Source organism: Gopherus flavomarginatus, chromosome 7 (genome assembly GCF_025201925.1).
Source record: "Gopherus flavomarginatus isolate rGopFla2 chromosome 7, rGopFla2.mat.asm, whole genome shotgun sequence".
NCBI lineage: Eukaryota > Metazoa > Chordata > Testudines > Testudinidae > Gopherus > Gopherus flavomarginatus.
Window position 1 is genome coordinate 52,707,006 of NC_066623.1, and position 22,745 is coordinate 52,729,750.

Genomic DNA, 22,745 nt, shown 5'->3' on the forward strand with positions numbered 1-22,745 from the left:
TTGTCAGTGCTGTGTCCCTATCCCTGCCAGACAGACAGGGATCAGTGGCAGCAGCCTGGGCCAGAGCTGAGTGTGGAGTAAGCCAGGCTCCAATTTCTGTCCTCAACCAGCCATCAATGAGAGATGCACATCCCTGGCCCTCCATCTCCACCTCCCTGAAAAGGACTGACCTGCCACTTCCCCAGCTCTCCTCTGGGTTTGGCCTGGTCTACTAACCTGCCATGAGCAGCTACAGCCTCACTGGAGAGAAAGAAGTGGAGATGCCAATGCATCTTTGTCCCCTCTCCCCTGAATTTTTCTGAAATGAAGCCCTTGAAAATATCTCTGAAAAAGTTGAACAGCCCAGGCAGCAGCAAACATCTCATAATCCAGATACTTCCTCTCGACTACACGGAAGTTCTTGCTGACATAAGCAATCACTTTCTCTTCAGTTTCATGCTTTAGGTACAGTACAGCACTGACACAGCAGTTGATGTGATCCACTTCACTAGGAAAGAGTTTCCCTCTCTTGGGACATGCCCGGCAAACCTGGGGTATGCTTCACTGCTTCTTCCTGTTCTTGCCCCCAACTCCACAGCGTATTTTTCTGCAATGGGCTAGGAAGTAGCTGAACAATTTCTGAGAACTCACTAAGAGACTCCCAAAGAACTCAGCACTTTTAAAGTTGTTCGGGATTTTATTTCTTGTAGTTCATTGTCTGCAATCATCATCCATGCCCATCCTTCATACCGCCTTACACAAGATTGCCAACAAGGCTCTGTAATAGTAATAAGAGTTTCAGGACTTGAGTCAAATGTTTTATTATTAGTTAACTAAAAAGTCCCTTTAATTAAGGTTGTTTTTACCTTGTCGTCGTTTGAGCAGAGAAAACCAATTTGGGTTATTTTTATAACTTTTATTCAAGAGCATAAACAACTAGAAGGTTAACTATTTTCTTACATTTCCATTAAGTGCTAAACAAGATGAAAATTCAATTGAAATTACAATGTAAATCAAGCTTCTCAATTCAAGGAGTTAACGATAATACAAATTAGAATTGCTCAGCTACGAAGAGAACCATTTGAGACCAACAATTTGTCAAACCATTGTATGAGCAGAGTCAGTAATCAAATCACAAATGATTAAATGGCTTACTTAGTCTTTCTATCTCTATCCACCTTACTTAGCAGCTTATACTTCCCTTGTGGAAACAAGGGGTTAAGAATTGGACTTTTAGTGAGCTGTGGCAAGGTTTGCTTAGAACCTAGATTAATGCCAACTGGCAACCTATATATGGGCTTATGTGCCAATGCTGTTATTGGTACTACACACACACGCACACGTGCATCCCCTCCCCACAAAAGGCTAGAACAAGTCTTTCCTGAACAGCATCCCTACACAGGTATGCAAATATCCCATCAAGGAAACAAAAATAAGTTAATTAGAAAGAGAAAAAGGTTCTGCTCTTCAGCTTGCTTGGCCTTTGGAACCTCAGAGTTGGTGAGGAACTGCGTTCTCGGGAACCAGGCAATGTCTTCTGGCTGACGTACCATCATGCTAGAGGGCATCATCCTCCAGTCAACTGGCCAGTCTACAATGTCTTTGTGTCTACTTTCTGTAGGAAGGAAAGTAGGAGTATCAGCCATCTGGCTGTCGTCCAGGCGACCTCGGGAGGAGCACACTTTCTTCCTCGTTTACCTGGCCTTTTATGGATGAAACTCAGGCTGGTATCATTCCACAAGACCTCCCTGGTGACCTTCTCACCGAATCAGGAGCTCACAGGTTCTGCATCCCAACTGAATCACCCAGTCCTGATCAAGTGAGGTCAGTCTGACTTTTGGTCCACTCATAGGGCCCTCCTTCCTAGGGTACTGGTTCTTTGTCACGTTCACAAGTCCATGATTTTTTCCCAAGCAAGCAATATTAGAGGAATAACAGGAGGTCATGACTCCACCAAAACAATCTCAACCCTCCTTATTTGGGTGAACAGTCAAGGCTCCTAAATGGCTTCTTGACTACTAGGGCTTGGTACTTTTCCAGGTTATAACTTATGACCTGTTGTCCTGTGACTTAGAAAGATTGTTCCCTATCCATTCTCACTTTTCATGTTCACATTTTCTCAGGGTCTATGATACCTCATGACCACAGTTAGAAATTACAGAACTGTCACCCCGTTTGAAAAATTGGGGAAGTGCACGAAAGGTTCTTTCACTTTATCAAAATTCAGCCCCAAGCTGCTTCCAAACTGCTTGTTAAATCCATTAACAAACTTATTAAAATTTGGCAATTTAAAGTTTATATGCAATGTATACATTACTATTGGTCTGTATGTCCTACAGGTCTCCATTATAGCTAATTATACAATTCTCTTTTTTATGACAGGGATAATTCACCATTAGAAACTGGAGAGAGAATTCATTTCACCTAGGCCTCCATATAGCACTCAATTTTTGGTATCAACCTGGGCTGGATTCAGACAGGTGTGTAAGAGAGAATTGTTGTCCGGCTTTTACTACTCGCCTTCAACCTTGATCACATACAGCACCTGTGTTGCTTTAACAAGGTTTACATCATACAACAAAAGCAAATCCTTTTAGTGGATCAGACCTCTCAATTTAAAATATTTCTGATACTTGGCCCTTATTTTAAGCCATTTTGGCAATGTATTTCCACTAAAGTACATAAATTATAAGGCATTCTTACTGTGTGTTATACACTCTAACTCAAAGAGTGAGATGCAATTGCTTTCTGGGACTGCACATACTACATAGAACCATAATGGGTCAGCTCCTTAGCTGGAGTCAATCTGCATAGCTCCAATGATTTCACAGGAGACAAGTCATTTATATTAGCTGAGGATATGGCCAAATGAAGTAAATAACTGAAGTTGCCCCAGTGTAACCAACAGCAGAATTTGACCCCATATTTCCATTATTAAAGTTCTCTGGATTGTGATTGTAACTGATGTCTGTACATAGATGTAAATAATGGATGAAGTATTAGAAGGATGGTGTGCAAGAATACATAGTATTGTCCTGGTTTTGTAGGACCAATAAAACTTGGTCTGATGAATGGCTAATGGCTTCCTCTACATCTGTGTACCTCAGCTCTTACCAGGGGATGTGGTGGCAGTGGGAGGAGGTGTGGGGTATTACCATGCTCCTGATATTCCCAGCTGTCAGACAGTTTCTTGTGAGGGCTGTTAGCAGGAAATGTTTTTTCGATTCTCCTTTGCAGCTGTGGTGCCTCGATTCTCAGGCTGAGAGCTGCTCTGACTTAATGTCTTCATCATCCCACAGTCATAAGCCACCTCTCACACTTGTCCAGCCATCAAAACCCCAAGTCCCTAGCTGCCAAGACCTCCCTGTCACAGGGTGGCCGGCACTTGTAAGTGATGTAGGACCAGCTCCCTTGGGCCAGGCCTAGAACAATTGACCTAGCTGGGAGACATATGGGGATGGGGCTGCACCCAAGGCTTTAAAGAGTCAGAAAGCCCAGGCAGAGGGAACTGGCAGAGACCTAGGAAGTTGTGGGAAGCTGGATTGCAAGAATCTCCTGGGAGGGGAGACAGTGAGACTCTAGAATGTAAAGGGTGAGCAGAGGAACTGTTTGTGCTCATTTAAGTTTGGGCAATAAACCTGCCTATAAGAGACTGTAGGCTTGGCCATGAGTCCTTATCAAGCTGGGGAGAAACCCTGCCTTGTGCCATGTGGTGGCAAATGTGGGCATGACGGCTGGCTGCTGATGCAAAGGGAGACCGAGGAGGATCATTGGTGCCAAGGAAAAAGAATGTTAAAGCCCAAATAATGACTGACCTCGCCAAGGTCAGGGGATTAAGAAAGATGGATGAGGTGATATGCCCATTGGCGATGGTGCAGCAGCAGCAGATGGCCGCACAGCAGCAGACTGCTTCTATTCCTGCCACTGCAGTAACACAGCTACAGAACCAGGCTATGCTCCTGCAGTTGATGGAGAGCCACAATAGGCACAATTCTCCACTCCACAGTGGTGGCAAGAGGCCCCCTTCCAGCAGCAGGTGGGCCTGCAGAAGCTGTGGCCAATGGCCTCAAGGGAAAACAGTTGGTGATGGGGAGGGAAACCCAAGCTGGCTAGTACCTGGCCTGGTGTGACCTTCCTCCATACCTTCAAGATAGTGGTATGAGCAGTAGCATAGGAGGAATCTACTTGGGTGCCCTGCATAGTGCTGTTTCTGATGAGGAGATGAATGTCTACCCCATGGCAGAGGTTGAGCTGGAAGTTTGAAGTCAGAGAACTCAGCTAAATGCTGGGGTAGTCAAGAATCTGCCACGGACAGTGATCTTGGGTAGAAACTGACTGAGTTTCCAAGCCCTGAGGTAGGGAAGAGTAGAACAGCTGCCTAAGGCAGGAGAGGAGCAATGGCCAATTGGAAAAGGAATGGAGGTTGCTGAAAGCCCTCAACCATCTTCAGAGCTTATGGGATCAACTAAAAGGTATCAATAAGAGCTAGAGGACATAAGCTCCACCCAGAAGAAGAGAATCAACTGATTGATAGGATGGGAACAAGAATTAACATTGATTAAAGTGCAAGTGGAGAGTGGAAAACAGCAGTGCTTAATGCTGGTGTGAACCTACGATCTGAAAGAGCTCTCACTGACCATCTATTCATAACCTGGTGGAAAACACCTCAGGGACAGGCTATTTCCAGAGACACCCCTACTTTGCCTAGATGATCAGCAGACAGACCTGCTTTGCCAAAGTGATAGATTTTTGCTGTTTTGAATTAAAATTCACGTAACTCCCGGAAGCAGGGGCAATGAAATGTTAATACCTCATTGTATGACTGCACAGCATATGGCCTGCTTTTTGATATGCCCAGACCTAAAGTGTGTGACCCAACTGGCACTGTGATTCCCTGCTTTCACCAAAAGAATGTCACGTAACATCTCTGCTGAAAGCATGTGTCAGATTGATCAACACAGACCATGTAACAGCTATGTACAGAAAGTTTGTGAGGAGTTGGATATATATACACACTAAGAGCAATATTGTCTAGGCCATGTGGTTAAAAACAGGTCACTCAAAGGCAGTGTATCTTGGGACTAACTTCTCCAAACAGGAGGTGGGAGACACTTAATATTCTGGTGACTATTGTGTGTCTTGCAATAAAAATCTATTAGCATACCGAGTCAAATGCTAACAAAGAGCTTGCAGCATCTTCAGAAGGAAATGAACAGGAAGAGATAAACAGTGAGCAGGGAACATGATTTTCAGTTGAGCATCAAAGGGCTAGTCTGGTATATCGAGGGTGTAAAACCCCTCAGGTATCATGAAATCTATGAGGACAAACTACCAGCAGGTTGGAGTTTATAAAGGAATCTTAGCCAGTCTGGTTAAAAACACTGGGGAAAGGACTTGGATAAGCAAGCCTGTAGGAGATGGGGAAATGACTTCTCAGTTGAGTTAAGGCTCTAGCAAGCATATTATGATGTTTTATATGTAACCATTTGTTTCCAATATTATTACTTATTTGAATCTCTGTTCTTTGAGAACAAACATTTTTTTCACTGTACTTAAAAGTACTGCAGGTTAAGCGGAGCAGCGATCCCGCGCTGAATCATGTAAGCTGGTGTGTGTGCTATTCCTTTGGGAAAAGTGGATCTGAGAGCTCTGGGAGTGTTCAGTGGATCAGGGACTGGGCACTCCTGATAACGTTTGGAGGACTCGGGTTGGCATGTGCCTATAGCTAGTCTGTATGGAGAGCGCGAGGCCTGTCAGACTTGTGTTGCCAGAGGCTGGTGGTTTCAGTGAGCTGACCCACAGCAGGCACAGACAAGACACACTCAGCGCAGATGGTGTCAAGGTGCCGTACAGCCCTGGGAAGTGTCACAGCTCTGGGAAGTATCACAGGCTGTCACCCCAAGTTTAACATCACTTGCCAAATGGGGCTAGTGAGGTTAAATCCAAGTGACAATCAGTTGAGTGAGGACAGTTGTTCCCACGTGGTGCTGTGGACTGTGTTTAAAGGGTCTTAGATGCGATCTGACCCTCTGTGATACTTTTGGGGGGGTGTTACCTGAAGTGTCTGTGGGTGAATTGCCACCCCCTGCTGGCCATGGGAGGGAGTCCTCTGTGCCCACCTGATGAAACTCTCCCCAGCCACCAGCTGCTTGGCAACACAACCTCTGCTCTGGGCTCCAAAGCTGGCTAATAATTAGCACACCCCATTTTGTTACACTCAACCAGTCCCCTCTCTTCAGGGTATCCACAACGCTGCTGCCTCTGCAGGGACAGTGCACCCTAGTTCATTGGCTGCACCTCTAGGCATCATTCTCCTTAGCACCAGGCACTGAGTCAGGTTTATAGTAAAATGGAATTGAAGTTTGTTGAACAGAGAGTGAGGTAAAGATTTAAATCAAAGCAAGTAGAAGGATGTGGAAACATCAGGTTACACATAAATGAAAAGCATCCGGACAACCTACAACCTATGCTTTGTCTAGTCAGGTATTTTCCAGAAGTTTCTTGTGGTGGGATCCATTTTTCATGAGACACCCCAGCTGACATGGTCCCCTCCTGTAATAGATAAATCTCTTGGACCAACCTTTTGTATACAACCCTCCACTATTGTTTCCTGGCCCAGAGGCCCCTTCTTCTAAGAACACTCGTGGGGTCCTTTTGGTCTTGTAAGTCTCCAGCCTGCATCTACTCCCACCAGTAAACCAAGGCTGTCTCTATGGGTGTTTATTGTTCTTACGTTGATTGGGTCAGTGCTCCATCTTGTCCTCCTCACGAGGTAGGTTTCACTCATAACAATTCTGGAACCCAATGTCCTCCTACATGCTACAAACATCTCACAATAGCTGTCACTATTAGCTAGACCCTAGCTTTTGCACAACCCCCTTTGGTGGAATATTGAGAAAGTGGTTGGACATGGATATCCCTGCCAAGGCATGTCTGTGTTGCACCCTCCTCGTCCAGTGTTTAAAGGCAGATGATTGGACTTAACTGAGAATCCTTGTTTCTGCTCAGACATCAGCAGAACCAAAGTCACTGTGTCCACTTTCCTCTTAATAAAAGCTCTCTTGTTATACACAGGCTCACTACATGTGAATGGGGAAGTATTGCCTCTTAGACGTGTACAGTGGTGGGTTTTAGTTTCCCCAGTTTGCTGGGTGGGTGCATAAGCCACTTTTATATTGTATTGTTAAGAGGAATCCCTTGATACTGAACCTCACCTTTGATGCTGACACCATCTGGCTAGGAGGACCAGTGTCCAGTTTTGGTATGGAACACCCAGTCAAAAAGGGATTCTGGCTCCAGGTAGAGAAAGATCCCTGGGACCAGAGAATGATGGCAAACAGATCAAAATGCAATGTGGACCCAGACACTACTTCACCAGGAGGCCTGGACTCAGATAGGAGGCAAGGGGCAAAAGCAGTGGTCCTCTGTGGGAGGAGAAATGAAGGACACCTGTTTCAGGCATTCCATTATGATCACTGGGGAACTACCAGAGCAATTAGTGGCCGCAGAATGCAAGATATAGCTGATTCAGTGAGAAAAAAGGATCTGGCTGCAGAACATCAGACCACGCAGGAAGAGAGGCTGCCTGATCCTCTGGTCAGTGAACATAAGGGAGAACTTGAGACTGCTTGCAGAAACCTCAAAGCCCTGGGGAGGAGGAAGTTAGGTGGACTGTGCCTTGGGGACGATGTGAGTTTTGAAGCTGGCTTTAAGGATGGAGGGAACACTGCTGTGCATGAGTTTATATGTAGATGCTTATATGGTGTTTTGGTTTGAGGGTGAGAGCCTGCCTGTGAAAGAGGCAGGGGAAGGTAAGTCACAGAGGGACTGGGCCCTGCAACTGAAGGAGGTCCAGCACCCATGTGTCAGAACAGATGCTCCCAGTTGGGCCAATTAAGGGGGTGAGGCTGTACCTAGGGCTATAAAGGGTCAGAGACACCCCCACTGAAAGGGAACTGGCTGGGAGAGAGATAGAAAGCAGGACTGCCAGAGTCCCCTGAGAGGGGTGGCAATGAGACACTAAATGACATCTGAGCAGAGAAACTTTTTAAGTTTGGACAAAAAGCCTGCCTAAAAGAGACCGTGCGTATGGCTGAGAGGGTGTAGCAAGCTGGGAGAGCCCAACCTCATGACAATACCTTTTCCCTGATGTCTTCCCTAACACAATGAGTGCAACAGTGAAAAATATGGGGACACTATAACACAAATTGAATTTAATACTAAAGGTCTCTAGGCCAGACTACTGTACTAATAGTCATTTTCAGATTTAGTTCATTAGAATCCTCTCTTTTTAACCTAAGGATTCTGCTGGTGCAGAGTTTGTTTGCTGCAGAATCTAGGTCCAGTGAGCTGTGCAGCACATGAGCCCCTGACAATTACTAACTCTACACAAACTATATCTGTGCTCTTACATCACTCTATACTTTTTGTAGGGAAAGAACAGAAGGAAAAGCCAAGCAAAAGAGACACTGAGCTTGTCTAGACTAGGAAAGCTTCCCAGAAGCTAATCCATTTTAAGACTGGCTCCACTGAAGTCACAGAAACTATCTGGAACACTATTGTAGGCAAGAGAAAGCCACTTGGACCCTCTAAGTAACTGAACTGATTGCTAAACAAACAGCTGCTCCAGCCGCTCTTCTGCCCTGGGGATATTGCTCCAAAGCAGGTAAGGCCAGTATATGCAGGGCAAGTGCAAGGAAATGGGCTAAGAGTAGAGTTGGACAAAAAAAACCCCAAACAACCCCCTCACCAGTAAATACACATTAAGCAGGTTGTTCTAGATGTATATCACACACACACACACTATAGTCTTACAAGAAATTATCACAGACTAGAGTTGAGGTTCAGCAGTTATGCCAAGGAATAATGCAAATTGCTAAATTACATTTAGTTATGATAATCAATTTTTAATTCTTTAGTAATTAGCATTTAAGCACACTAAGATTGCACTTGTCTTTAAGGAACTTTTGAAGAGTGTGGTTACTACTGAATGAATGGATTTGTTAGGGCAATTTATTTGGACTTAAAGTTAAAAACTAAAATATGGTTCCCTGATGTCTCACTAGACAGTGCAGACTTATGAAGATAATCTAGTTATTTCTATTAGGGAACAGAAAGGGAATACAATCATTGAAGGCAAATCTCATCACTTCCCTATCCCAGGGTTCAGGGAATAAGGAGAGTCCTTTCCATGTGGCTGGTCTAGATGTCAGTCACCCTTGACCTGTGTCACCCCGCTTCAGTGAGTCACAACTGAGAATACCTAATTCAGGAAAAGCTGCTGAGAAAAAGGGCAGACACACCCCAAAACTAGTGGTTATTCTTCCATGAGATATATCAAATCAGCAACAAAAGTAAACCTCTGTCTCACCGCACTGGCTAGCAAGAAGTCAGAAATGCAGCCTCCTTAGGAATTCCAGTCCTGGATGCAACACCCAGACACTAGACTCAATGATGAATGGTTATTTAAAACCAATTTCATCAAACAAAGGTGTTCTTCTGATCCCAAAGGACCAGTTGCATACCCAGGTCAATATATAACTCAGATCATAACCAATAATCATGCAGTTGCCAATCCTTTAGTATCTAAAAGTTTATTTATAACAAGAAAGAAAGATGAGAGTTAAAATTGGTTAAACGAATCAAATATATATAATAAATGCAAAGTTCTTGGATCAGTCTTGTAGCCGTGATGGAATAAACTGCTGGCTTATGTCTATGGTTTCTTCCAAATCATTGGAAAGTCCTCAGTCCCTTGGTTAGAATGCTCCCATTTGTATATTTCCATAGCCAAGAGGTTTGAGCAGGAGAGAGGCAAAATGGAGATGTTTCCAGGGCCTTTAATACCTTCTGCCAAGTGAAGGGAAACCCATTGTTCTCACTGTGGAAAATTACAGGTAACTAACAACAAGATGGTGTTTGGAGTCACATGGGTGAGTCACATCTCCATGCCAGTTTCCCTTAGTCACAGTAGATATCATCACCCATACTCCAGTTAGAATATTCACAGGAAAGTCCATTAAGTGTAGATAGGCATCTCCCCTGGTCTATTGTGAGTCAAGTGTTCTTTTATGGGCCATTAAACTTGAATAGTTCCTTCACAATGTGCCGGGCAAATACCTTGTGGGTGCTACCCAGAAGCAAACACATTTGAAATACAGGTACATAGTTAATAGTAAGAACTTCAGATGCAAAAATGAAACATGCATACAAATAGCATAATAATATTCAGCAAATCATAACTTTTCCATAGACCCTTACTTGACATACTTTGTACAAGATTTGTTGTAATGATATAATGCTAGTAGCAACAATGATCTACATGGTCATATTTTAATTTTAATGTCACAACCTGCCATTGCTGCTTTTACAGATCCAGGCTAACACGGCTAACCCTCCGATACTTGACTGCTGGTTGGGTACAGTCAACTCTCCAATTGCACCTGGGGACCTCAGTTTTATATACTTTAACTTCAGTGTTCACTGGAGAACTGGACACATTTCTACTGGACACATGCAAAATGAGTACTCAGATGGCATTGCTGCATAACAAATGTATTCAATCCATTTCTTATTGGAGGCTTTCTATGTTTGACTCATTTCAAGGATTGTATTTCACCAATCCCTGCTATCAGTTGGGATCCCCCTTAAAGGGATTTCTCCTAATATAAACCAGGGTATAACTTTGGGATCTCTTTCTTCATTTTTACTTCCTTGTCCCAGACAATTCCTACTACTTCTAGAGGGAAAGAATTATTGACAAGGAAAACCAACAAAATCCTTTATAATCTTCTAAATATGGAGGACATATTGAGTACATTCTTTGATTGTACATAAGCATTTCATGTTATTCAGGACTTACAATAGGACAAGAGACATTACCCACATATAGAAAGCAGTATATGTGACTCAGGGAAACAAATGTGCAGATTCTAATTTGGGGTGAAAGATTATCCATGGTACATTTGATTTACAAGGAAAACAGTGTATAGTTTATGATTTGGAGTGAAAACATGGTTTGGATTTCTAGAGGTAAAAGATAGTTTGCCCCCATATGACTTTCCATCTTACAGGCAGTGATATCTAGTTGGACTAACTTGGAGCTTTCCTACCCATCTCTTGATCCACTCAAAATGTGCAATTGCAACCCCCCTTTTCTTTTTGTCCGGTGCTCAGCCAAAAGCCTTATTGCTGTAATTACAGCTGCTGTTTCAACTTCCTCTAGAGCAACTTTTCATTTGTGGACTCCTAAAAAGTTTCAAATGGAGGTGTAGACCCCTTTGGAAATCTTAGAGTGTCTGGGAACCCCAGGTGTCCGTGGACCACAGGTTTAAAACCACTGCTCTAGGGTTGATATGGAAGGTGGTAAGATGGTGACCGCAAACAAGTAGCTGCTATTTTAGCACACTTGAGGCAGTGCAAGAAGTTGTTAACCATGTGCAGTATCTGTTTCGAAGCTGATGTGAAAGGCTTCATTAAGGGCAAACAGTCCTCCATGGGCACATTCCCCCTTACTTAGAAGCTGGACGCTCCTGACTAATCAATAGGTAATGTTATCGGGGTCCAAAACTGGTGTGGTGGCTGTTTTGAGCACCACTCCGACTCAGATCCAGCTCTGCAGGGAGAAGATAGAGCTGCCAGGGGTAACCCAGACCGGATCTGTGGGTTGGATCTCAATACCAGTAATTTTACAGAGGTCAGTGGGATGGAGAGTAGGAAAACACCATAGTGGAGGAATCGTAGACTGGAGCCCAAACATCTTTTTGTGAGTTGTATTCAGTGAGCCAAAGGCACTGTACAAGCTGAACAGCCACAGTCTTTGTCAGTTTCTCATATCTGAAATTGAGCATGTACTTTACATTGTGGACACTGAAATAACTGGTTATGCTGTACAACTCAATGTTTTATTGCCAATACCAAGGGTGAACTTAGGTGATAGCCGACGATCTCCGATTGTCAGAAGTCCCAATCCCTGTACTTATTTTGTGAGATTTAAATATGGATATTAGTTAAGGTTTAGGCTCTGTGTTATATTGTTTGTTTCAAGGGAAAACAACAACTTTTTAATTAGTGATGTTAGTCTAGCTGGGCCATGTTGTAATGGTTCACCTTTGATGTGTCATTTAGTGAAAAGAGATTTCACACTGCAAGTTGTGTGCATGTGTAAGTAACTGTCATATGGTAAAGACTGGTGCTGGATTCCCAACAAAAGAAACAATCATATTATAACTTCCACTTTTTAATTTTTAGAGGGTTCCCAGAGAAAATCCTGCTGTAGCCTCTCAGGCAGATATGAATTCATGGTCTGTGCTAGTCAGATAAAAACCTTCTGTTGGTGATGGAGAGGAGACCTTGAGCTGAGTTGTCCTTCCTCTATATCTTCAAGATAACCATTGGAGCAGCAGGGTGGAAGGAATGCACTGGGGCTGGCCTGCATAGCACTGTTCCTGATGGGGAGACACATAGCTGCCCCATAGCAGAAGTTGAGCTGGGAGTCCAAGGCCAGAGAACTCAGCTACATGCTGGGGTAGTCAAGAATCTTGATTCACAGAATATCAGGGCTGGAAGGGACCTCAGGAAGTCATCTAGTGCTCAAAGCAGGACCAATCCCCAGACAGATTTCTGCCCCAGATCCCTAAATGGCACGCAGAAAGATTAAACTCACAACCCTGGGTTTAGCAGGCCAATGCCTCAAACCACTGAGCCATGGCCAGTGATCTTGGGGAGAGACTGGCTGGGTTTCCAAGCCCTGATACAAGCAAGTGTGGACCAATGGTCAATTGGAAAAGGAATGGAAGGAGCTGAAAGCCCTCGACCATCTTCAGAGTTTATGGGATCAGCTAAAAATCTAAAGAGCTGGAGGACATATGCACCTCCTGGCAGAGAATAATCAATGAGTCGATAGGATTGGACTAAGAATGAACATGGATTAAATTACAAATGGAGAGTGGAAAACAGCAGTGCTTAATGCTGGTGTGAGCCAACCATCTGAAAGAGCTCTCACTGACCGTCTATTGATAACCTGGGAGAAAAGACCTCAGGGACAGGCTATTTGCAGAGACACTCCTACTTTGCCTAGATGATCAGCAGACAGGCCTGCTTTGCCAAAGCGATAGATTTTGGCTGTTTTGGGTTAATATTCACTTGAGTCCTGGATGCAGGGGTAAAGAATGTTATCACAACATTATATGACTACCGAGCAGCTGACCTGTGTTTAATATATGCTGACTGACAAGGTGTGACCCAAAGACCTCTTGATGCCAACTGATGTGTCAAGGCTGAATCCCCACTCTGGCACTTTGAGTGCAGAAGGTGGGGACCCACAAGGATTTTTAAAAATTAATACTTGCTACTCCAGGCTGGCATTACACTCCTAAGGTTACAGCTTTTCTCTAACCTTGGCTTAGTAAACTCTGCCACCACTCAAATGCAAAAAACCCCTTGGACCCAGAAAGGAGCACTTGGGAATTCCTCCCTGAGGGGTACCTTCAAGCCCTTTCACCCCCCTCCAGGGAAGAGCTGAGAAAGAAGACAAAGGAAATCAGCTGTTGCCTCCAGTTAATTAAACAACCTGTGCACAAACCTCTTAGGACACAAAAACCCAATCCTGTTCTTAAAAAAGGTAAATGTTATCAAAAACAAAAAGGAAGAAAATATATCTGGAACTTAGACTTTTCCTAGATTTTAAAAGAGTAATTCCAAAAATCAAGCACTCAAAATAGCTTTCTTGAGGGTTCAGCTTAAAGGTTACAAGCAAACAAAAACATCTGGGATTAGCAAAGAGGAATCCACAAACTAAAATAAAGAAATAAACCTGACAATGTCTGTCTAAACATTCCCTCTCCCAATGATTCCTTCTAGGTATGAAAGATAATTTCTTATATCTGGTTCAAACCTTACACAGCATTCCTGCTTATGGCATTGCTGCTCCATGTCCCTGCAGCCCACATAGAACAACAGACAAAGGGAAAGTTTATTTTCCAATTTTAAAAAGTTCTACCTTCCTACTGGCTCTTTTGGTCAGGTGCCCACTTCCTTTTCTTTACCTGGGGGACTTTTAACCCTTTACAGGTAAAACAAGCAGAGAACAGCTACCAAGAGGGATTTTACAGCTAATTGGCTGGTTGGGTGTCCATAAAAGGGAGCTAATTCCCCTCCCCCTTCATTTATCACAGGGTGTGACCCACAGACCTCTTGATGCCAACTGGCACAGGACACAGGGGCACTGGGATCTCCTAGTTTTCCTAAAAGAATGTCATGTAACATCTCCACCTAAAGCCCACATCAGAATGGTCAACATAGTCCTTGTGAGATGCATGTACAGAAAGTTTGTGAGGAGTTGGGTATATATACACACTAAGAGCAATGTTGTCTAGGCCATGTGGTTAAAGACAGGTCACTCAAAGGCAGGAAATCTTGGGACTACTCCAAACAAGAGGTAGGAGGCACTTAATGTCCTGGTGACCATTGTGTATCTTGCAATAGAAGTCTATTAGCATACCGAGTCAAATGCTAACAAAGAGCTTGCAACAACTTCAGAAGGAAATGAACAGGAAGAGATAAACAGTGAGCAGGGAACATGATTTTCAATTGAGGATCAAAGGATTAGTCCGGTACATCTGGGGTGTGGCAGAACCCCTCAGGTATCATTTAGTCTGTGAGGACAAGCTACAAGGGGGTTGGAGTTTATGATGGAGGGTGAGAGGGGTGGAACCTTAGCCAGTGTGGTTGTAATCACTGGGGAAAGGACTTGGATAAGCAAGCCTGTAGGAGATAGGGAAATGTCTTCTGAGTTGAGTTAAGGTTCTAGCAAGCATATTATGATAAATAAATGGAGATATACCTATCTCACAGAACTGGAGGGGACCCTGAAAGGTCATTAAGCCCTGCTTTACTAGCAGGCCCAAGTACTGATTTTGCCCCAGATGGCCCCCTAAAGGATTGAACTTATAGCCATGTGTTTAATCAGGCTAATGCTCAAACCACTGAGCTATCCCTCCCCCTAAAACACTCCTTGATGTTTTATATGTTACTGTTTGTTTCCAATATTCTTATTTGAATCTGTCCTTTGAGAACAGACATTGTTTTCACTGTACCTGGAAGTACTGCAGGCTAAGCGAAGCAGCGATCCTGAGCTGAATCACGTAAGCTGGTGTGTGTGCTATTCCTTTGGGAACAGTGGATCTGAGAGCTCTGGGAGTGTTCCGCGGGTCAGGGGCTGGGCACTCCTGCTGATGCTCGGAGGACTCGGGTTGGCATGTGCCTATAGCTGGCCTGTATGGAGACTATGAGGCCTCAGGAGGCCTGTCAGACTTGTGTTGCGAGAGGCTGGTGGTTTCAGGAAGCTGACCTGCAGCAGGCACAGACAAGACTCCCTCACGCTCGGCGCACGTTGTGGCGAGGTGCCCCACAGCCCTGGAAAGTGTCACAGGCCATCACCCCAAGTTGAACCTCACTTGCCAAACGAGGGTATGAAGTGACAGTCAGATGGGTGAGGACAGTTGTTCCCATGAGATGGTGTGGACTGTGTTTAAAGGACCTTGGATGCTATCTGACCCTCTGTGAGACTTCACCTGAGGTTTCTGGGGGTGAATTGCTACCCCCTGCTGGCTATGGGATGGAACACTGTGTGTCCACCTGGTGAAACTCTCCCCAGCCACTAGCTGCTTGGCAACACAGTCTCTGCTCCAGGTTCCAAGGTCACCTAGTAATTAGCACACCCCATTTTGTGAATTCTACCAGTCCTCTCTCTTCTGGGCAGCCACAATGCGCACCAAGCTGGTCCCTCTGTGGAGATAGTGCACCCCAGTTCTCTGGTTGCACCTCTCCTTAACAGCAGGCACTGAGTAAAATTTATAGTAAAATGGAATTGAAGTTTATTGAACAGAGAGTGAGGTAAAGATTTAAATCAAAGCAAGAGGAAGGATGTGGAAACATCAGGTTACACGTAAAAGAAAAGCATCAGGACAACCTACAACCTATGTTTTGTCGAGTCAGGTATTTTCCAGAAGTTTCTTTTGCTGGGATCCACTTTTCATGAGACACCCCAGCTGACACAGTCCCCTCCTGTAACAGAGAAGTCACTCAGGCCAATCTTTTATATACAATCCTCCACTATTGTTTCTTGGCCAAGAGGCCCTTTCTTCCAAGAACACTCATGGGGTTCTTTTGCCCTTGTAAGTCTCCAGCCTGCATCTACTCCATCCAGTTAACCAAGGCTGTCTCCATGGGTGTTTGTTGTTCTTACACTGATTGGATCGGTCCTCTGGCTTCCACTCCTCATGTGGTAGGTTTCACTCATAACAATTCTGGAACCCAATGCCCTCCTACGTGTTGTGAACATCTCACAATAGCCATCACAATCAGCTAGACTTTAGCTTTTGCACAACCCCCTTTGGTGGAATATTGAGAAAGTGGTTGGACACGGATATCACTGCCAAGGCATATCTGTGATGCACCCTCCTCGTCCAGTGTTTAAAGGCAGATGATTGGACGCAACTGAGAATCCTTGTTTCTGCTCAGCCATTAGCAGAGCTGAAGTCACTGATAAGCTGGTCTGGGGAGCTGAGCCTTAACGCAGTTCTGGGGACTGCACTGTAGCGATAGACAATGCAGAAGAGACGGCAGCAGGGAGGTTCCCCACTCCCCAGTGAAATCCCTAAGAGCTGAAACCTGAGATCAAAGTGCAGTGGAGACCCAGACACTACTTCACCAGTAGGCCTGGGCCCAGATAAGAGGCCATAGGCAAAAGCAGTGGAGAAGGGAAATGAAGGACACCTGTTTCATGGGTTTCCTTATGAGCACTGGAGAACTGCCAGAACAACTAGCGGCCACAGAATTCAAAATACAGCTGATTCAGTGAGAAAAAATGATCTGGCTGAGGAACATCAGCCCATGCAGGAAGAGAGGGTGACTGATCCTCTGGTCAGAGAACGTGAGGGAAAACTCGAGACTGCTTGCAGAGACCTCAAAGGTCTAGAGAGGAGGAAGTTAGGTGGACTGTGCCCTGGGGAGGGTGTGAGTTTTGAAGCTGGCTTTAAGGACAGAGGGGACATCGTTGTGCATGAATTTATATTTTGTTTTGGTTTAGGGGTGAGGTTAGAGTAGCCTCCCATGAGGCAGAAAGAGCCTGCCTGTGAAAGAGGTGGGGGAGGTACATCACTGAGGGACTGGGCCCTGCAACTGACATAGATCTAGCTCCCATGTGTCAGAATAAATGCCCCCAGTTGCACCAGTTATGGGGGTGAGGCTGTACCTGAGACACCTCCCACTGAGAGAGAACTGGCTGGGAGAGAGATAGAAAGCAGGACTGCCAGAGTCCCCTGAGAGAGGAGGCAGTGAGATACTAAATGACATCTGAGCAGAGAAACTTTTGAAGTTGGACAACTTGCCTGCCTAAAAGAGACCATGCATATAGCTGAGAGGGTGTAGGAAGCTGGGAGAGCCCAACCACATGATGCTACCTTTCTCCTGACATCTTTCCTAACATGAGTGCAAAAGTTTGTGTCTCGGTGAAAAATATGGGGACACTATAACACAATACAAACTAATAATACAAAAGGTCTCTACGCCAGGCTACTGTACTAATAGTCATTTTCAGATTTAGTTCAACACAGCCCTTCCTTTTTATACTAAGGTTTCTTTGCTGCAGAATCTAGATGCAGTGAGCTGTGCAGCACATGAGCCCCTGACAATTACTAGCTCTACACAAACTATATCTGTGCTCTTACATCACCCTATACTTTTTGTAGGGAAAGAACAGAAGGAAAAGCCAAGCAAAAGAGACACTGAGCTTGTCTAGACTAGGAAAGCTTCCCAGAAGCTAATCCATTTTAAGACTGGCTCCACTGAAGTCACAGAAACTATCTGGGACACTGTTGTAGGCAAGAGAAAGCCACTTGGACCCTCTAAGTAACTGAACTGATTGCTAAAAAAACAGCTGCTCCAGCCACTCTTCTGCTCTGGGGATATTGCTCCAAGGCAGATAAGACCAGTATATGCAGGGCAAGTGCAAGGAAGTGGGCTAAGAGTAGAGTTAGACCGAAAAAACCCACCCAGTAAAAGCACATTATGCAGATTGTTTGTTTTTTTTTATTTCAAAATGATTTTGTTTTTTAACATTCAAGACATTATGACAGGCTCTGTTGCTGATTGATTAAGCATGAAGGGGGGGTTGGTTGATCTGTTTTTATGATTTTGCTGAGGTGCTAGTTAGATTTAAAAGCTGAAATCTAGCACCATTGGTTTGTCAATTGGGTAAAGGTTAGAGCTAATACTGAATGGAATCTAAAACGATACCCTAAGTTCAGGAGCATTAGCTTAGTAATTTTCATGCTGGGTGTTTTTCAGGTAGACTTAACTTCTTGTGATTTGAGAAACACTGTTCATTTGCTTATTGATAATCAACCATTTATTAATGCATCCAGAACTTCAGTGGTGATTAATTAGTGCACAATTAACAGTTCTCCATTCGAGTGTAGACACAACCACTGTTCTAGATATATACCACACACACATTACAGTCTTGCAAGAAATTATCACAGACTAGAGTTGAGGTTCAGCAGTTATGCCAAAGAAAAATGAATATTGCCAAGTTACATTTACTTATGATTATCAATTTTTAATTCTTTAGTAGCCAGCATTTAAGCACAGTAAGAATGCACATGTTTTAAGGGACTTTAAAGAGTATGGTTACTACTGTCTGAATGGATTTCTTACGCCAATTTATTTGGACTTAAAATTTAAAATACGGTTCTCTGATGTCTCACTGGACACTGCAGACTTATTAAGATAATCTAGTTGTTTCTATTAAGGAACAGAAAGGGAAATACAATAATTGAAACCAAATCTCACCACGTCTTATCCTCTTATCCTTGAGATGAGGGAGAGTACTTTATATGTAGCTGGTCCAGGCGTCAGTCATCCTTGTTGGGTACAGTCAATTCTCCAGTTGCACCTGATGACCTCAGTTTTATATACTCTAATTTCAGTGCTCACTGGAGAACTGGACACATTTCTACTGGACACATGCAAAATGAGATCTAGATGCAAATGGAAGCTGATATCTGAGAAGACGGCATTGCTGCATAACAAATGTATTCAGTCTATTTCTTATTGGAGGCTTTTTATGTTTGATTCATTTCAGGGATTGTATTTCACCAATCCCTGCTCTCAGTTGGGATCCCCCCTTAAAGGGATTTTTCCTAATATAATCTAAGGTATAACTTTGGGATCTCTTTCTACATTTTTCCTTCCTTGTGCCGGACAATTCCTACTACTTCTAGAGGGCAAGAACTATTTACAAGGTAAACCAACAAAACTCTTACAATTTTCTAAATCTGGAGGATATGCTACATACAGTCTTTGATTGTACATAAGCATTTCATGTTATTCAGGACTTACAATAGGACAAGAAACATTATTCTCATATAGAAAGCAGTACAGGTGACTCAGAGAAAAAATATGCAGGTTCTAATTTGGGGTGAAAGATTACAGTTTATAATTTAAAGTGAAAATGTGGTTTGGATTTCTAGGGGTAAAAGATAATTTGCCCCATTTGATTGCCCATTTTACAGCCAGTCATTTCTAGTTTGACTAAATTTCAGCTTCCCCACCCATCTCCTGATCCACTCAATGTGCATTTGCAACCCCTCTTCTCTTTTTCTCCAGTACTCAGCCAAAAGCCATATTGCTGTAATTACTGCTGCCATTTCTACTTCCTCTTGGGCAACTTTTCATTTGCGGACTCTTAAAAAGTTTCAGATGGAGGTGCAGACCCCTTTGGAAATCTTAGAGAGTCTGGGGAACCCCAGGGGTCCTTGGGCCACAGGTTTAAAACCATTGCTCTAGGATTGATATAGAAGGTGACAGTGGAATGAAGAGTCGAAAACACCATAGAAGAGGAATCATAAACAGTGCCTTTGGCCTCCAGTCTAAGCTTAGCAGACAGTTAGGGTGACCAGATGATAACTTTGAAATATCGGGACCGCCACAGAGGGAGTGCCTTTTCAATTGTTATACTCATTGCGTCCGGGTCTTCGGCGGCATTTCAGCAGCGGGTAATAAATGCTGCCGAAGACTGTCAGCAACTGAAGGACCCGCCCACCAAAGACACGGACGTGCCGGGTGAGAGTTACAATTGAAAAGGCGCTCCCCCTGCCTCTCACCGCTGCCTAAGCACAAAAAAAACTCCAAATAAATAAAAACTGGCCGCCATGCCCGAAACAAAATATTGGGACAAATGGCGTGCCAACCGTGCTTCAGTCGGGACGTGGGACAAACTGCTCATTATCGGGACAGTCCTGACAGTCATTGTCAGTTTCTCGTATTTGAAGGTGAGTATGTCCTCTATGTTGTGGACACTGAAATAATTGGTTATGCTGTACAACTCAATGTTTTATTGCCAATTGCCAATACCAAGGGTGAACTTAGGTGAAAGCTGACAATCTCTGATTGTCAGAAGTCCTGACCCCTGTACTTATTTTGTGAGATTTAAATATGGATATTAGTTAGGATTTAGGCCCTGTGTTATTGTCTTTGTTTCAAGGGAAAACAACAACTCTTTAGTTAGTGATGTTAGTCTAGCTAGGCCAGTGGCCCCAAGCTTTTCTGTCTGGCGTGCGCCAGACGACAAGCCACGGAAGACTGTGGCTGTGGATGAGCATCTGCCGACCAGTTCGCGGGTGCACTTAGACGCCCTGGCAGGCGCCCTGGCACCCACAGGCACCACATTGGAGTCTCCTTTGGAGTGTTATTTAGTGAAAAGAAATTTCAAACTGCAAGTTGTGTGCATGTGTATGTAACTGTCATATGGTGAAGACTGGTACTGGAGTCCTAAGAAAAGAAACAATCATATTATAACTTCTACTTTTTAATCTTTAGAGGGTTCCTGTAGAAAATCCAGCTATAGCCTCTCAGGCGGATGTGAATTCATGGTCTCTGCTAGTCGAATAAATATCTTCTGTAATACACAATTGGTAAATAAAATCCATTTACTTCCCCTTTGTGCAGGTTACATAATGGGTTATTTTGCATTGGAAAGCAGGCTGTCACCCTTGCTTGCTAACTTGGGATATGCCTACACATAAGCGGCAGTTTGTATAATTTTTGTTGGTGCCCAAAATGGTGGTGCCCCCCCGCTGCCGCCTTGTAAGCCGATATAAAATGAAGCTACAACGTGTCGGCACAACAAGATTACAAGAGTCAATTAAAAGTGGAAAGTCAGAAGCAGCACTTGCCTGCTTTAATATACTGTATTATATTTTGTTGCACCTGTTGTGACAAAGTGAGAATGTTTTTAATGTTTTCTCTGAATACTGTGTGGGTGCCTCAGTTTCCCCTGCAAGGTGCCAGCTGAAGGTGTTTGAAACAAAGAGATCAGGTGGCCTCCTTGTCCAGAAGAGACACAAAGACTAGAGGAGGTAATGTCAGTTTGGAGCTGGCTGGGGAAATGGGGAAAGGCCCAGAATTTGGGTCTAGGCTCTCCACCCTCCAAGATGGACCTGACTGAGGGGTCCTGTTTTCTGTACCTACAAGCTCTGTTTTAGACTGTGATCCTGTCATCTAATAAACCTTCTGTTTTACCGGCTGGCTGAGAGTCACGTCTGACTACAGAGTTGGGGTGCAGGGACCTCTGGTTGCCCCAAGACCTGCCTGGGCACACTCGCTGCAGAAAGTGCACAGTGTGGAAGGGCATGCTGAATGCTCCGAGGTCAGACCCAGAAAGGTGTAAGCTTCTTGCCCTGGAGACAGTATGCTCAGAGAGAGGAGGCTCCCCCAGAGTCCTGACTGGCTTTGAAGGAGTGGTTCCAGAGCATCCCAGCATCCCCTTCCACACCATGCGCTTCCTGGAAGTCCGCACAGGCACTGACACTCTCTCCTCTGGCCTTTGTCTCTTTTCCAGGCATTAGGAGGCCACCTGATCTCTTTGTTCTCCAATACCTTCAGTTGGTACCTTGCAGGAGAGCGGCCCAGTCCATCAGTTGCCCGGAGACAGGATCACACTGGCACTCTAGGGCTCTACAACAATCACACTCCCTTATCCCACCATCTAGATCCTTGAGAAATGCATAGGGGAAACTGAGACACGCACACAGTAGTCAGAGAAAACATTAAGAACATTCCCACTATGTAACATCTGTATACTTCAAAGGGTGTAAAATAATCAAGTATTGTGCTAAACACAATGATACTCCAGACTGACCACCAAATTTAAGTTGCACGTTTCTTCCCACAAGTGAGAGCTCTGGGGTGGGGCTGGGAATGAGGGGTTCACAGTGCAGGAGGGTGCTCATGGTTGGGGTGCTGGGGGCACAGACTCTGGGGTGGGTCAGAGCTGGGGATAAGGAACTTGGGATGCAGACAGGCTGCCCCAGGGCTAGGGCCAGAGAGGACTCCCCCCCGTTACCGGCAGCAGCAAGTTCCAGGGGAAGGACCCCTCCTCTCCCCTCCCCCCACCTCCCCAGCAGCACACTCACTCTGCACCACGGTCACAGCACATGCTCCTAGGGACTCTTTCAGGTCCAGAAAGCCCACTTGCAGGGGCGGCTCGAGACATTTTGCTGCCTCAAGCACGGAGGGTCTGCTGGTTCCGCAGCTTCAATGGACCTCCCGCAGGCGTGCCTGCGGAGAGTCCACTGGTCCTGCAGCTTTGGCGGACCCTCAGGTCCCGCGGCTTCGGCGGACTCTCCGCAGGCGTGCCTGCGGGAGGTCCACCAAAGCCGCGGGAACAGTGGACCCTCTGCAGGCAAGCCGCTGAAGGCACCTTG

The 22,745-nt window shown here is 44.7% G+C and overlaps 1 protein-coding gene across 1 annotated transcript in view; it reads right to left on the reverse strand.

Annotated features, from left to right (window-relative positions):
- Positions 1-21,585, reverse strand: part of LOC127055818 (dimethylaniline monooxygenase [N-oxide-forming] 3-like) — a 161,295-nt gene extending 139,710 nt beyond the window's left edge. The window contains exon 1 of the mRNA XM_050963258.1: positions 21,562-21,585. The gene's annotated coding sequence lies outside the window, so the exon portion shown is untranslated. The remainder of the gene's footprint in view (positions 1-21,561) is intronic.
- Positions 21,586-22,745: the final 1,160 nt, after the last annotated feature.